The following is a 16,029-nucleotide window of genomic DNA, read 5'->3' on the forward strand; positions in this document are numbered from 1 at the left end:
TCTATAAAGATGGGTGTACTTAACAATCTCATTATCATATAAAAAAATAAAATAATAATTACTAATTTTGTCTTTCACTTAATTCATTAATATCTCTCATATTTAACATTGTTTTTTCTTCTAATGATCGGATATATTATTTTCATCGCATCTTTCTTCTAATGATCAGATTTGTTGTTTTCATCAATTTCACTTTTAATGATCATATTGTTTTTTTTTGACATAAATCAATCATATTTTTGTATGAATCAAACTTTTTTTTTTTTTTTTAATTCGGAATTAAATTTTTGTTAGGAGTCATTTGCAATCTTTCAATGAATTAAAAATGACTCATGGCGTTCCCTCTTCAAAAGCCAATAACCTTGACGATTGCCTTTTGTTCATTGTCGATATAAATTTAGGTAATGAAATAGTATTTAAAAGTCTGCAGGTGAAAAAATGTCATTAAGTCGTTATTTGGTGGGAAAAAGTCGTTAACTCTCATTAATATAATTAATTAATGAAGATACAAATTCAAGGTATAGACATAATAAAGAGATAGACATATATTCTTACAAAGTTTGAATGCTCTTCTATAGATCAAAATGCATAGCAAGTTCTAATACAAATTTTGAACGAATTAAAGAGTAGCATGCATTAGATGTGTCCAATTAAGAGAATTAATAGTATGAATGATCACTATTTCAAAACCCAGCTTGGACTGGTGGTCGATTGGGACCCGACAACCTCTCCGATCCGGTTCAGGTTTCAGGGGTTTTTTTGATATATTTCAAACTTATAGAGACAAACTTATAGTTTTATAGGGGTTTTTTTAATGTTTCAAAAAATTTGGGGACAATTATAATTAGTTGAGCATTTGAAATAAATTAAAATTTTAGGGACTCCCCTGTAATTTTTAGGGGCATTTTGTAAATACTAAATTTAATAGAACTATTTTGTAATTTTAAAGTATTTTCTTTGATGATGACCGGTCCAATTGATGGATGGTAGACTTGTGACACGGCTAATTTGTAGGTCGGTCAAGTTTTAAAAATAATGTGAATAGAACGTATACCATGATTATTTTATTCTTTTTAAAAGAGTGTTAGGTAATAACTACATCAGGACATGGAAGTACAGACAGGCCGTTTAAGAGTTAAGAAATTAATTATATTATAGTATCCAAAACTCATAATTATTCTTTATTATTTTTTTTTGCTACAAATTGAGTTTCATTTAGCCTTCTACGTGCATAATTATATGTATGATTATGAACATACACTAGCTTACATGCATAATAGTCCAAGAGCAAGAGAAAGCCAATATACAAGTAAAAAAGTCAGCTTTTTAGGAAAAAAAACGTTTCCCTTAACCCAAGTGCTATAAATAATCAACAAAACATTTTAATTAACTCTAATGCTATTAATCAACATATATAACATTGTTTTTCTTCTAATGATGGATATATTATTTTCATCGATCTTTCTTCTAATGATATATTTGTTGTTTTCACAATTTTACTTTAAGATCATTTTTTTTTTTTTTGACATAAATAATCATATTCTTGGTATAATCAAATTTTTTTTTTTAAATTTTGGAATTAATTTTTTTGTTAGGAATCATTTGCAATCTTTCAATGAATAAAAATAGCTATTTTCTTCAAAAAATAAATATATATTGATACAACCCTATTTATTAAAATATAATAAGAACATAATTTAAATAAAATATCTTTGTGGCATTTGATATATTTATAACGTCTTATTTAACCATTGTGTAAAGAATTTTTCGATTTATTCATTTAGTTTTCTTAATAAACTGCTAACAGATACTCAATGTTGCTTGTGAACCTAAATCGGAAACATAAATATTTAAGGAGATAAGGATGTATTATAATATGTAACAATAAAGAAACTTTGTGTTATTTTTTATAATTTCCTTCAAGGAATGTGTAAACTCTCTCTCTCCTATATATATACAGACACACACATTATTAGAACGAAAACTGTCTATTTGGAACATTATACAGCTATTTCAGTAATGGAAGTCCAAAAACCATATCAGAAACCTTGTTCTGGTTTAATGACGCCATTTGAAAGGGGTTCGGTGGAATATGCGGTTGGTTTGGTAGAAGAGATTGGAGCTGGACAAAAAATGACGAAAAACAGCCACGCAAATGGAACGACATGTACGATTTTAGTAAAGAGCGTGTGAACCATGTACCATGTTAAAGGCAAAAGCAAGAAGACAATAAGAACGCATCCATTCTTAAATTATAGAAAATATTTACCAATCTATTTATGATAGTAATATTTATTATTTATTATAGAGTTACCATGAGTCACAATATTTTTGGACTCAATCACTGGTGACTCTGTATCTTGATCATCAAAAATATGTATTAGCATTCAACAAAATCCTCGTATTGAGAGAGTTTCTTGGTGAGTGAAATGGATGAGAGAAGAAATCCTCAAAAAGGGCCTCGCCAGGAGGCGTTTCAGTTAGAGAAGAAATCAAGAAACCCTGTGGACGTAGTCTTCATCTTCCTCAAAACCTCCCGCATTAGGAGGGCGGTTCAGTTGGAGAAGAGATCAAGAAATCCAGTGGACGTAGCTCTTCTCTTCCTCAAAACCTCCTACATTAGGAGGCGTTTCTGTTGGAGAAGAAATCAAGAAATCCTGTGGACGTAGCTCTTCATCTTCCTCAAAAACCTCCTGTAAAAGGAGGCGGTTCAGTTGGAGAAGGAATCAAGAATCCAGTGGACGTATAGCTCTTCTTCTTCCTCAAAACCTCCTGCAAAAGGAGGCGGTTCAGTGGAGAAGAGATCAAGAAATCCAGTGGACGTAGCTCTTCATCTTCCTCAAAGCCTCCTGCAAAAGAAGGCGTTTCAGTTGGAAAAAGAAACCAAGAAAACCCGTGGACGTAGCCCTTCATCTTCCTCAAAACCTCCTCAAAAGAATGATTCTTCTACTAAAACATATGATTCTAAGACGGTTGCTGGACGTAAACAAAGTTGAGGAGGAGAGACCAGGCCCGGTTAGTGACGTTTACTTTTGAGTTCTGAAACAAATGCTTTGATTAAGCAAGAGGTAGCAAAAAACGATGGAAGAGTACAGCCAAGTTGGTGAAAATTACTACTATTTCTTCAGCGTCAAGAGTCACGTAAAATTGTAGTAATATGTTGTTCTTAATTTTGCTTTTGTATCGGCTTTGATCTTTGGCTCAAAGCTACTTTACTATCTAAAATATTTTGTATTTGATTGAGCTGCATGCTCTTTGCAATATATCATCATATATGTAGTTGCGATGCTTCAATAAGTCGTTTTCTGATGCTTTCGGGGGTTTCTTCTGGCAAAGGTGTAGACTCTGGATTAGTGGATTATATTAAGCCCTGGTCAAGTCGATCTATCGTTTGCTATGTTTCTTTTCCAGTTACCACAACTCCCTCCCTCTTTTATAACATAAACCTCCGTATATAATATTACACGTATTATATTTTTATACACAATTTCACATATAACTTGATATAAGAAAATATAATTAATTGATTTTAAATTAAAAATAAACTTTCACCTAATCATCTTTTGTCATATCAGGTTGTATGAGAAATATTGTATTTGTAGTATTACTCAAACCTCCACTACTTTACCCTTTGAGATAATTTAAGAATAAATTACATGCTATTTCACATACCAACAATCACAATCACCTCTTTAAAAATTAAAATTAAAAATAAAATAAAAAAGGGGAAAAAAAAGATTTGGAAAAAGGGTGACTCGCGGGTCCACCCATACCCGCAGGATCAGGTATGCGTTTCCAATTTCTTTACCTGTTTCTATTCTCGACCTGGTTGACTTGCATCCGTTTTTACTCGACTCATACCTGCCTGACCAGCCCATTTACCATGTCTAGTAATAGGGGTGGCCATGAAGGTTCTTACCCGACTAGTAATTTTAAAATCTTGAAGATTAGTTGGGATGCATATAAGTTAACCAGACACCCCTGATGATTAAAATAAAATAAAATAAACATATCAAGCATTGGTTTTTGGGTGGACTGAAAATTACTAAACTTTTTGAACATGGAATTTCATGTTTGTTACACATAGGACTAGCAGTGAGCCTAAATAAACCACATATTTAATTTTATATTTTTATACCTATTATCAAAATCTTAAAAAAAATTTAAAAAAAAAATCAATCTTTTAACCAAACAACATGGGAAAAAAATTAAGCAAATCTAAAAGCTTAAACTTAGGTTTTTGTCCTACACTGCTATTAATATTTTTCAATATCTCTTTTGACTTTTACATTATATATATATATATATAACGCCCCACTTGAGGTATACTGCTATTAATATTTTTCAATATCTCTTTTGACTTTTACATTATATATATGTAACGCCCCACTTGAGGTATGTAGTTAAATTATTATTATATTTATTGAATGTTTATTGATTTGTTCTCATTTGAGCTTGCATGTTGTTATTTTTGGTTGGTTAGCCCTTAGTTGAATTTTGTTAAAATTATTTTGAGAAAAAGTGTGAAGAAAATCCCTTAAACTTTCATTAAGGGTAAAATGGTCTTTTCACTCAAATTAGTTGAAAAAATTGGGAAGTTAAAAGAGATAGAATTTCATGGAGAATGTAATAAAAATGAGAGCATTATTGTAATTGACTAAGGGACATAGATAAAATTTTATAGAAAGTGCAAGGGCAAAATGAAAAACTATATATATATATAATAAGAGTTCAAGAGTAGAAACCCAAGCCACTCTATCCCTCTATTCATGCCATTCTCTACTCAAATTCATAATTTAATAGTATGAATGATCACTATTTTAAAACCCAAACTAGACTAGCTGATCCGATTGGTTCGACTAGGACCCGACAACCTCTCCGATCCGGTTCAGGTTCTAGTGGGGTTTTGATATATTCCAAACTTATAGAGAACACATATAGTTTTATAGGGTTTTTTCAATGTTTCAAAACTTTGGGGACAATTTTATAATTTAGTTGACCATTTTGAACTAAATTAAAAATTTTAGGGCATTTTGTAATATACTAAAATTTAATAGACTATTTTGTACTTTTTTAAATCATTTTCTTTGCTAACGTCACCGGTCCAATTGACTGGACTGGTAGACTTGTGACACGACTACTTTGTAGGGTCTCACAACAGGTCGAGTTTTAAAACAATGTGAATAATAGGTATTACCATCATCTTTTTATTCTTTTTAAAACAGTGTTAGGTAATATACATAAACTAATATAAATTTTATCTATAACATGGTACACAATTGGACTTTAAAACGATTATCAGCATACATCAGGACATGGAAGTACAGACAGGCCACTTAAGAGTTAAGATAATTAATTATATTGTAGTTATCCAAACATCATAATTATTCTTAATATATTTTAGCTTTTTGCTACAAATTGAGTTTCATTTAGCCTTCTACATGCATATTTAATTTTAATTACTGTCCTAATATGCATAATTATATGTATGATTATGAACATAACACTAGCTTACATGTATAATAGTCCAAGAGCAAGAGAAAGCCAAATATACAAGTAAAAAAGTCAGCTTTTCTAGGAAAAATAACAGTTTCCCTTAGCCCAAGTCTATAATAATCCAACAAAACGTTTTAATTAACTCTAATGCTATTAATTCCCAACATACATAACATTGTTTTTTCCTTCTAATGATCGGATATATTATTTTCATCGATCTTTCTTCTAATGATCATATTTGTTGTTTTCATCAATTTTACTTCTAATGATCATTTTTTTTTTTTTTGACATAAATAAATCATATTCTTGTTATGAATCAAATTTTTTTCTTTTAAATTTTGGAATTAATTTTTTGTTAGGAATCATTTGCAATCTTTCAATGAATTAAAAATAAGCTATTTTCTTCCAAAAATAATATATATATTTAATACAACCCTATTTATTTAAAATATAATAAGAACATAATTTAAATAAATATATCTTTTGTTGCATTTGATTCATATTATAACGTCTTTATTTAACCATTGTGTTAAAGAATTTTTCGATTTATTTCATTATAGTTTTTCTTTAATAAACTGCTAACTAGATACTCAATGTTGCTTGTGAACCCTAAATCGAAACAATAAATATTATAAGGACTAAGGATGTATTATATATATGTAACAAATTAAAGTAAACTTTGTGTTATTTTTTTATATATTTCCTTCATGGAATGTGTAAACTCTATATATATATATATATATATACAGACACACACATTATTAGAACGAAACTGTCTATTTGGAAACATTATACAGCTATTTTTCAGTAATAAAAGTCCAAAAACCATATCAAAAACCTTGTTCTGTTTTAATGACGCCATGGTGAAAGGGGTTCGGTGGAATATCGCGGTTGGTTTGGTAGAAGAGATTGGAGTCATCGGACAAAAGATGACGAAACCAGCCGCGCAAATGGAACGACATATACGATTTTAGTAAATAGCTGCTTGAATTCATGTACCATGTTAAGGCAAAAGCCAAAAGCAAGAAGACAAATAAGAACGCATCACATTCTTAAATTAAAGAAATATATTTACCAATCTGTTTTATGAATAGTATATATTTATTATTTATTATATTGAGTTACCATCACTCACAATATTTTTGGACTCAGTCACTGGGACTCTGTATCTTGATCATCATAAATATGTATTACGCATTCAGATACATCTCCATTTTTAAACAAAAACCTCGTATCGAGAGAGTTTCTTGGTAAGGTGAAATGGATGAGAGAAGAGATCTTCAAAAAGGGTCCTCACCAGAAGGCGTTTCAGTTGGAGAAGAAATCAAGAAATTTTGTGGACGTAGCCCTTCATCTTCGTCAAACCCTCCCGCATCAGGAGGCGTTTCAGTTGGAGAAGAGATCAAGGAATCCTGCGGACGTAGCTCTTCATCTTCCTCAAAACCTCCTGCAAAAGGAGGCGGTTCAGTTGGAGAAGAAACCAAGAAAACCTGTGGACGCAGCCCTTCATCTTCCTCAAAATCTCCCGAAAAGAATGATTCTGCTACTAAAACATATGATTCTAAGACAGTTGCTGGACGTAAACAAAGTTGAGGAGGAGGGACCAGGCCTGGTAAGTGACGTTTACTTTTGAGTTCTGAAACAAATGATTTGATTAAGCAAGAGGTAGCAAAAAACGATGGAAGAGTGCAGCCAAGTTGGTGAAAATTACTATTATTCCTTCAGCTTCGAGTCACGTAAAATTGTAGTAATATGTTGCTCTTAATTTTGCTTTTGTATCAGATTTGATCTTTGGTTCAAAGCTACTTTACTATCTAAAATCTTTTGTATTTGATTGAGCTGCTCTTTGCAATACATCATCATATATGTAGTTGCGATGCTTCAATAAGTCGTTTTCTGATGCTTTTGGGGGTTGCTTCCAGTTACCACAATGCCCTCCCTCTCTTATAACATAAACCTCTGTCCATGATATTACACGTACAATATTTTTATACATAATTTCCCGTACAATTTGATATGAAAAAATATGATTGATTGATTTTAAATTAAAAATAAACTTTCACCCAATCATCTTTTGTCATATCAAATTATATGAGAAATATTATATGTATAGTATTACTCAAACCTCCACTGCTTCACCCTTTGATATAATTTAAGAATAAATTACATAGAATAGCTCCGTTGGTTGAAAAGTGAGATACCTATTTCACATGCCAACAATCACAATCAACTCTTTAAAAATTAAAATTAAAAATAAAATAAAAAAGAGAAAAAAAATGATTTGGAAAAACGGGTGACCCGCGGGTCCACCCATACCCGCAGGATTGGGTATGGGTTTCATATTTCTTTACCTGTTTCTATTCTCGACCGGGTTGACTTGCATCCATTTTTATCGGACTCGTACATGCCCTACCAACCCCCCACCCCCCCCAATTTGCCATGTATAGTAATAGGAGTGATCATGGGGGCTTTTATTCAACCAATAATTTTAAAACCTTAGAGAATTAGTTGAGATGTATATAAGTTAGCCAGACACCTGAAAACACAGGGTATTTTTACATTTTCTGAAAAGGAGTATTTTTGTCATTTCAATATAAACCTGAAAACACGGGGTCTAAAAAGGAATGTAAAGTAAAACAGAGATGTTGTGATCTCGGTCACTGTTGATTAAGTACTCAAATATCTAGCTATTGTTGTAAGTTGGAGGACGTTCCAGGACTTATGTTGCGGACCAAAACAAATTTTGACCAAGTCAATTTGCTATGCCGAATTGAGTCCGAGCTAAGCTTGTTTTGCTTATCTCTTTTGGTCATTGCTTTTGTTTCTCCCAAACCGAACCAATTTGGATAAACTTTACGTTCAAATCTTATTGGTTACTAGGGTGGCAAACAATTACTAGAGTAATTCTACACTTACAACCCAATCTTACAATTTCGACGTATGTTGCAATTGGTTAGTTTGTAATAGGTCCTGCTTATCTAACAATGAATCATGTATGTCTAATTCAAGCTGACTAATTATGAGTTGTTAAGTTGGAGTTATGTGAGAAAATTTATAAGATTGAGTTGTGAGCCAATATTTATTGTTACTATAAATACAACCCTTCCTCTCTTGTTTTGGTACATTGAAAATTGAGTAAAGAGAAATAGGAAGCTTTCTCTTTTAAACTCTAAAGCTTATGTTCAATTTTAATGAAGTCCCCCTTGATTTTCTTTAATTATTCTATAACAACTATTACATGTCGCATGACCTATAGTTCAGCATGATAATATTATTATTCCTTGAAGTCAGAATTATACGTTTGGAGTTAGAAATTTAAATAAGTATATGTCTTTTATTTTTGTAATTTCAAGATTTAAATCATTGTTCATTTACCTTTGGCTTCCATATGGTTATGTAACCAAACCCACTTCCCATGAATCTTGAATATATATTCAAGATTCATGGGAAGTGGATTCAAGATTCATGGGAAGTGGATTTGGTTACATAACCATATGGAAGCACTGTTTTAAAACCCAGATCGTCTCTTGACTCGATTCAAGGGGTCAGTTCTCAGTTTTTCTAATTAGATCGAAGGTCATTGATGTAATACAAAATCTTTCTCTATTAGATGTTGATGTTGTGTATGAAGAATCGATAGATGACCCTTTTTTCTGGATCTATCTCACATCAATGAGCGACCCAAAAAGAGAGTAAAAAAGTGAGAAAAAAGTTGGGTTAAAGAAAGAAAGAAAGAGAGACAAGAGTGGGAATCTGGATCCAAACAAAACTCATATTTTAATAATGTTTATAATTCATTATTAATTCTCCGAGTAATTATTGTTGATAATAAAAGCAAGAACTGATCTGTTAGACTTAGGATCTAGCATATTGTTATTGTTATTTGGCTGCAATTGTTATTGTTGTTACTATTCTTACACATTACAATTCTTTTTTTCCCATATGTATTCAAGAATTTATTAGGGTGCTTATGTTCACTTAGATTGTGTCACTGGCGTCTATAACAGTGGAACCCTTTTAACCTGACCAAATTTATCTTTCCTTTTCTTAATTATTGTTATTTCAGATATTTAATGTAGGAATTTTATCTGATATGATAATGTAATTTTGTGATTGTTATAAGAAATTTGTTTATATGGATTGTAATGTTTTGTTACCAATTTGTTCTAATTCAATGTCAATGTTTGAAGAATATAATTTCGTAGTCTTAGCTAGCAGTGGATCCTTTATTTGCCAATTTTATCACAGACCAATTTAATTTTTTATATCACCACTGGAATAATGAATTCCTTTTTTTTGAGTGAATTGGGTATTTTTTTTCATGAGAAACATATTCTCTAGTTTGATTCTTTTTACTATGCCTTTGAAATTAACTTTGTGCTTTAGCTACATTTCTGCCTATCGCTGGTATAATAGATCTGTCATAAAACCTTAAGTTTATACATTAATGTTGGCTTTGAGATTATTTGTTTATTAGAGAGGTTATCTATTAACAGAATAATCTTGATGCATGCTTTTATTTTGACATTTTCAGTTCAAGAGGATCAACTAGAGATGGTACAGGAGTTCATGATAGCATTGTCATCAGCTACTTACAAGGTCAGTGCGGAGTTTAAATAATTTCTGACTCTTCGAAAATTAATATAAATCTTTTTTGGCTGCTGACTTTTACATTTGTGGGGTTTCTCTTTCATTGCAAAGGCTAAGTGATGTCGTTATATGGCTAACAAGTACTTGCTTTGCAGATAGATGGTGTGGAGTCTCTAAATAATGTTTTGCTTATTGGAATGACCAACAGAAGATATGCGGGATGAAGCACTCTTGAGGTTCCCTCTCTCTCCTCTCTCTCTCTCTCTCTGCCCCTTGTGCATTTAACTGCCTCTTACCTCTTTAGATTATCTCATTTATGGAAATCATGAGTGACAACTGGCAATTAAAAGTAAGTTGATGTGTTTTGACCATAATCGTTATAGTCTTCTGAGCTACAGTAACTACGGAACAGGATTGACTTGAGAAGGATTTGTAATTTGTTCTATGACAAGCATATGAAATAATGGGATTCAATATGCAAGGTTTTATTGGTGAAGAAGACAAATAAGGCATTCATGTTTTCATTTTTCCACTAACAAATTCCTTTAGTATACATCTTTGAACCCTTTCTTTTTCCTGAATTTATAGGCCTGGTCTGTGGAGGTTCAAATTGAGATCAGCCTTCCAGATGAAAATGGCCGCCTGCAGATTCTCAAATTCATACTAACAAGATGAAAGAGAATTCATTCTTTCTTCTCTGATGTGAACCTCAAGAACTTGGTTGTGAATTAGTTGTATTCTTTTCCTTTTAAAAACAAAAGAAAAAAGAAGGCTCTTATAGTTTTACACATTCATGTTTGTGATCATTTTTGTGTGTACAGCTGCTCGTACAAAAAACTCAGTGGTGCAGAGCTTGAAGGTGTTGTGAAAAGTGCTGTATCCTATGCTTTGAATGACAAATTAGTATGGATGACCTTACCAAGCCAGTGGCGAAGAAGTATCAAAGTTACCATGGATACTTTCTTAATGCACTTCATGAATTGTTCCTGCATTTGGGCTCCACTGATGACCTCGAGCGCTGTAGGTAATGCTTTTAGCTGAACGGAGAATTTTCTTTCTTTCTTTCTAAGATCAAACAGTGAATTTTTTCAACAATCGTAAGGCGTTTTGTTTCTATTCTGCTGTGCATCTGCATCATCATTTGAATGCTAGAAATAAATTTGCTAGGAAATCTGAATTACAATTTTTTATGCTTGCATATGACCATAGGTTTTGATTCTATACTCCATTATACAGTCTATTTGAACTGTCTTGTTAGATTCCCACATTGGAAGGAAGGAGAGGCATGTGTTTATAAAGGCTTGGGCATCCTCCCTTGACAAGCCGGTTTTCCAAAGAGAGTTCTACTCAAGCCTACCAAAGGACCACCACAACCCAATTCCTATTATTTAGAGTGGGTTCCTATCAATGGTATCAAAGATGATCCTGCGCCCACGTAGCACACGCTATGTGGCATTGACCTTGGGCCGGGCTGTTACCCAGAAAGGGCATGGAGGCCCAGAGAAGAAGAGATCCGCTAGTCACCCAAGGGTAAAGAGGCGGTGTGGATGTCGGTTGCGAAAACGTGGTGGTTTTTAGGATCCCACATTGGAAGGGAAAAGTTGGCATGTGGTTATAAAGGCTTGAGCACCCCTCCTTTGGCAAGCCGGTTTTCCAAGGAGAGTTTTACCTAGCCCACAAGGACCATTGCCCAGCCCAATTCCTAACAAGGCCACTGCTCAACCCAATTCTTATAATTTGGGAGTGGGTTCCTATCAGTCTCTTAGTGACTTTGTCAAGATTTCCAAAGCCTCTTAATGGATAGTAGCTGCCAAGATTTGAAATGAAGGATGTCTATAATAGTTAAATGTCATGTGAAATTTATAAATACATTAGTTATTGGTCTTATATCTGCTTTACCAAAACAACTATTGATTGTTTAAATGTTATAAAATTTAGCTCTCATGGCTACCTTGCTGTCTTTAATAATTTACCAAGTTCTAATTCCACTTCACTGGCTTTATTGTTAGTTGTCTGCCACAATTAGATTTTAATATAAGGAGGCTTGCAGAATTTCCAACATTTATTTTGTATCTTGATGCACTTTCTTTTTCTCTTTTTATTTTGAGACTCTTTAAATAATCTATTTTTTTTCTGTTTGAGATTTCAGCAGAATAACATGCATGTTAACTCTCTATCTTGTTTATATTGTTCTATGTAACAGATACTAGACTTAATGGCATGGTGGACTGTGGTAATCGCCATAAGCCACATCTATCAAAGGGCTATGCTCTAGTGGAACAAGTTAAGTGAGCAAAGGAAGTCCTCTCGTTACTTGTCTTTGGAAGCCCAGTGGCAGGTATGCATGGTCAATTTTTAAGTTGCTTTTTTCTATTGCTGCCAGCTTATCTGAATCATAATTTCCATGGACAGTGGTAAATCTGCTTTGGCAGCTACTGTTGGCATTGATACGATTTTCCATATGTGAAGATAGTAAGCTCCCTCCTATATGTGTAGATGACATCCTTTTACTTCTGGAATTTCCAGCCTGATTCTGATTTTTTTTTTCCGTCCCTTGAATTGGTTAGATCTCAGCTGAATCAATGATTGGTCTTCAGGAGAGCACCAAATGTGCACAGATTGTCAAGGTTTGTGAATGATTATTTTGGCCCTCTTCCACTTTTATTTTTAAAGCAAGGGAAAATATTTGTTTTTTTTCTTGAATTTCTATTTTGTGCTACACTTGAAGAGAATGGTGATTAATCTGGGCTATATTGATTTTCATTTGTGGCTATCATATTTGTCATATTAAAAAAAAAGGAAAAGTTTCATTATTTTTTATGTTTTGAAAGGTTTTTGAGGATGCATACAAGTCACCCTGAGTATTATTATCCTTGATGACATTGAAAGGTATGACCTACTGTCTTGATTTATGTCATATAAGCATTTCCCTTCATTTAGCTATCTACTTATATAAAATACCCTGTGTTTACTTTTGCAGGTTACTGGAGTATGTTGCAATTGGACCTCGTTTTTCAAATATAATTTCTCAAACGCTGTTGGTCCTCCTCAAACGGCTTCCACCAAGGTTTATTTTTGGTTTTTGTCTCTTTTGCATATGTTTTGGTTTTATCATTCAGGCCAAGCTAAATTCTTGATGAACTTTGTTTTCAGGGTAAAAGCTTTTGTGATAGGACAACAATGAAGTGAGCTTCTTAATTCAGTTGGCCTTTGTGACGCTTTCTCTGTCCTTACAATGTCCCTACTTTGAAGACAGATGATGCAAGAAGGTAATAGTTGCTACTGTCACTCATCTTCTTTTGGATCTCTTGTTTTCATGATCTCCTAGTTTGTTTCCTCTGGCCAGTCTGAATTACTTACTCCATTAATGCAGTAATTTTTTAACAACGTGGAAACATGAAGCTTATTATTTTGTATATTGGTATCTGTAACTTATCAAGATGCCTGCTTTGTAATCTTTTCACCGAGAGTCAGCCATGGCATTAGTTTAGGCCCTGTACTCTGGCTTCTCGTACTGTTGTTGATTTGGGTTTGATTCCTGCTTATGAATGCTGCGTGTATTTGTATGAATCTTATTCACTTGCAAACTTGTTTATTATGCTCTTTTGTTCTGGTAAACTTAGAATCTGAGGTACCATTGTATTTTGGAATGCATTCCTCAAAAGAACTTTTATGTTCTGTTAACTGCTGCATCTTATCATGATCATGCATACAAGCTGAGAAATTCAAACTTAGTGCATTCAATCGTTTCTGATATGTTGAAATTTATAATGCCCAAAAGTCATGCATAGTTGATATTTTTATAAATGGAAAGTGTTCACACAAGTCTGGCACATGTTTTACTGTTGATATTCACTATCATTATGACCTGCCTTGATATAGGAATCTAGTATTTTTTTTTTTTTTTTTCTTTTTCTTTTAAGAAAGAAACATGGAAATCTTGTATTTTTGTGCATCTTATATCAGGAAAGGCCTTGTAGGGATGGTATTTTTTTTTGTTTTTCATAACGTTAAATACCCATTTGTCTAGGAAAGAGATGTTCTTTTTCCAAGTGCTTTTTTGTTGTCTACAAGTAGTCTGAATTCTGGGAGTATATTTTGATAATACTTCTATGCAGCCTTATATCTTAAACAGGAAAATATTTATAATTAAATCATTTAATTTGCAATAATCTCTTGTTCTTCCAGGTGTTAAAACAACACCTTTTTGCTCAAGAAGATATTGATACAGCTGCAGAGGCCCTGAATGATGTGAGTTTTTATATATTTATCTCCCAGCATGCCTTTTACAGTTATTTCTGTGTAATTGAGTTTAAAATAAAACAATTGTCCACTAAATTGAGTTTGAAATCAAACGATTACTACCAAATTGTGATGGTAGAAGAAAGAGGACACATCTTGAAGCTCTGAGTCTATTCATACCCTCCTTGTTTTTTGTTAAGAAAATGGTGGGCAGCTTGTCATTCACATTCTTGCTTTAGAATATGGTACCTCAATTGTTTTTTCTTCTGATGAATATGTTAGCTTGTATATCATACTTTCCGTGATCACAACACAATCATTCTCGAGTTCTTACCGCCACAATCTTAGCTTTTCTGTCCTGGAATTGTACCTTGCATTCTGAAGGCAGCTTGGTGTCCCAATCCTGATGTGAACAATTTAAGTTACTGTAAAAACTACACTCACCAAATCTGACCAGTATTATTTACTTTTCGCCATGATAGTACTGTTGCCGGTAGTTGGAAATAAAAGAACTCATTCTTGCTTTCTCTTTTTTTTTCTCTTAGATACCTATCAAGAACTGTATATGTGATTGAGATGGCCGCTCAAGGAGACACGGCGGATCCGCGGAGGCAATCTTCTCTGGCAAAGAAAGATTAAGATCTCACACTTCTACGATTGCCTTCAGGATATGGTTCGATACTAGTTTCCACTTACTTTCAATCTTAATTTTCCGAGTTAACTCAAAAAAAATACTGCAATGGTGCTTCCCATGTCTAGTTTGGAACTAGATCTGGTGTTCATATCAAAGGAGGGGTGTCTTAATTCTTGTTGCTTGCTTTGATCATCTTTTATATTCATTTTTATTGTTTTGGGTCTGTTTGATTTCCTCTAGCTTAATTTTGGAATCCAGCCCTGTAAATTTTACAAATTACAAACCTTTTTTTGGAGAATTATGTAATAGAGAATAAAGAAACTTTTGTGGTCATATCTTGAAAATTTTTTTCATTCTTATATAGTTTAGACTTTGAGTATGATATACATTGTAAATGAGAGTCCGAATTTCTCATCCAAAGTGATTGTGTCGTTTTATGTGGCGTTATGATCAATTAACTTTTTCATTTTCACGTAAACGCCACATAGGATGATATATTAATTAAGGTCTAATTTTGGGATATCACTTCATACGTTAATATTATTGCGTTAGGGTTTATATATTTGCATTGTTTTAAAACTCGAACCGGAGGGCAACCCATTTTGTTGCTCTAGTCATCAGTCGAAACATCAGCAATAATTTATTTTTTTTTTTTAAAATTACATTAATCTCTTAATTTTAATATATACAAAAATACCCTAAAAAATGTATAGTCTTTAAATTTTATTTATTTCAAAAATTCCCCAAAAAATTTATTGATCCCTAAACTTTGTGATATCCAAACACTCCTAAAAATTATAAAGTCCCTATATTTGAAATATTACAAATACCCCTAAATCCTGAACCGATCGAGAACATTGGGTCCCAATTGAATTGTCTGACTAGCCGGTCTGGTCCGGTTTTAATATAGAGATATTATGTCGAATTTTAGGGTTGTTAATGTGGTGGTTTATGGGGTTTTGCTCGGTGTTTTGGTTGAATTTATTCGTTAATGTTTTAACTTGATTCTTAAATTGTTTGGTGAAAGAGAAATTGAAGAAGTTTTTGTGTAAAAAACAAATTGTATA

General features: G+C 32.7%; 1 pseudogene; it reads left to right on the top strand.

Annotated features, from left to right (window-relative positions):
* The first annotated feature begins 6,756 nt into the window (after positions 1–6,756).
* On the top strand, positions 6,757–14,967 carry LOC116121289 (annotated as a pseudogene).
* Positions 14,968–16,029: the final 1,062 nt, after the last annotated feature.

This window comes from Pistacia vera, unplaced genomic scaffold (assembly GCF_008641045.1).
Source record: "Pistacia vera cultivar Batoury unplaced genomic scaffold, PisVer_v2 Contig971, whole genome shotgun sequence".
NCBI lineage: Eukaryota > Viridiplantae > Streptophyta > Magnoliopsida > Sapindales > Anacardiaceae > Pistacia > Pistacia vera.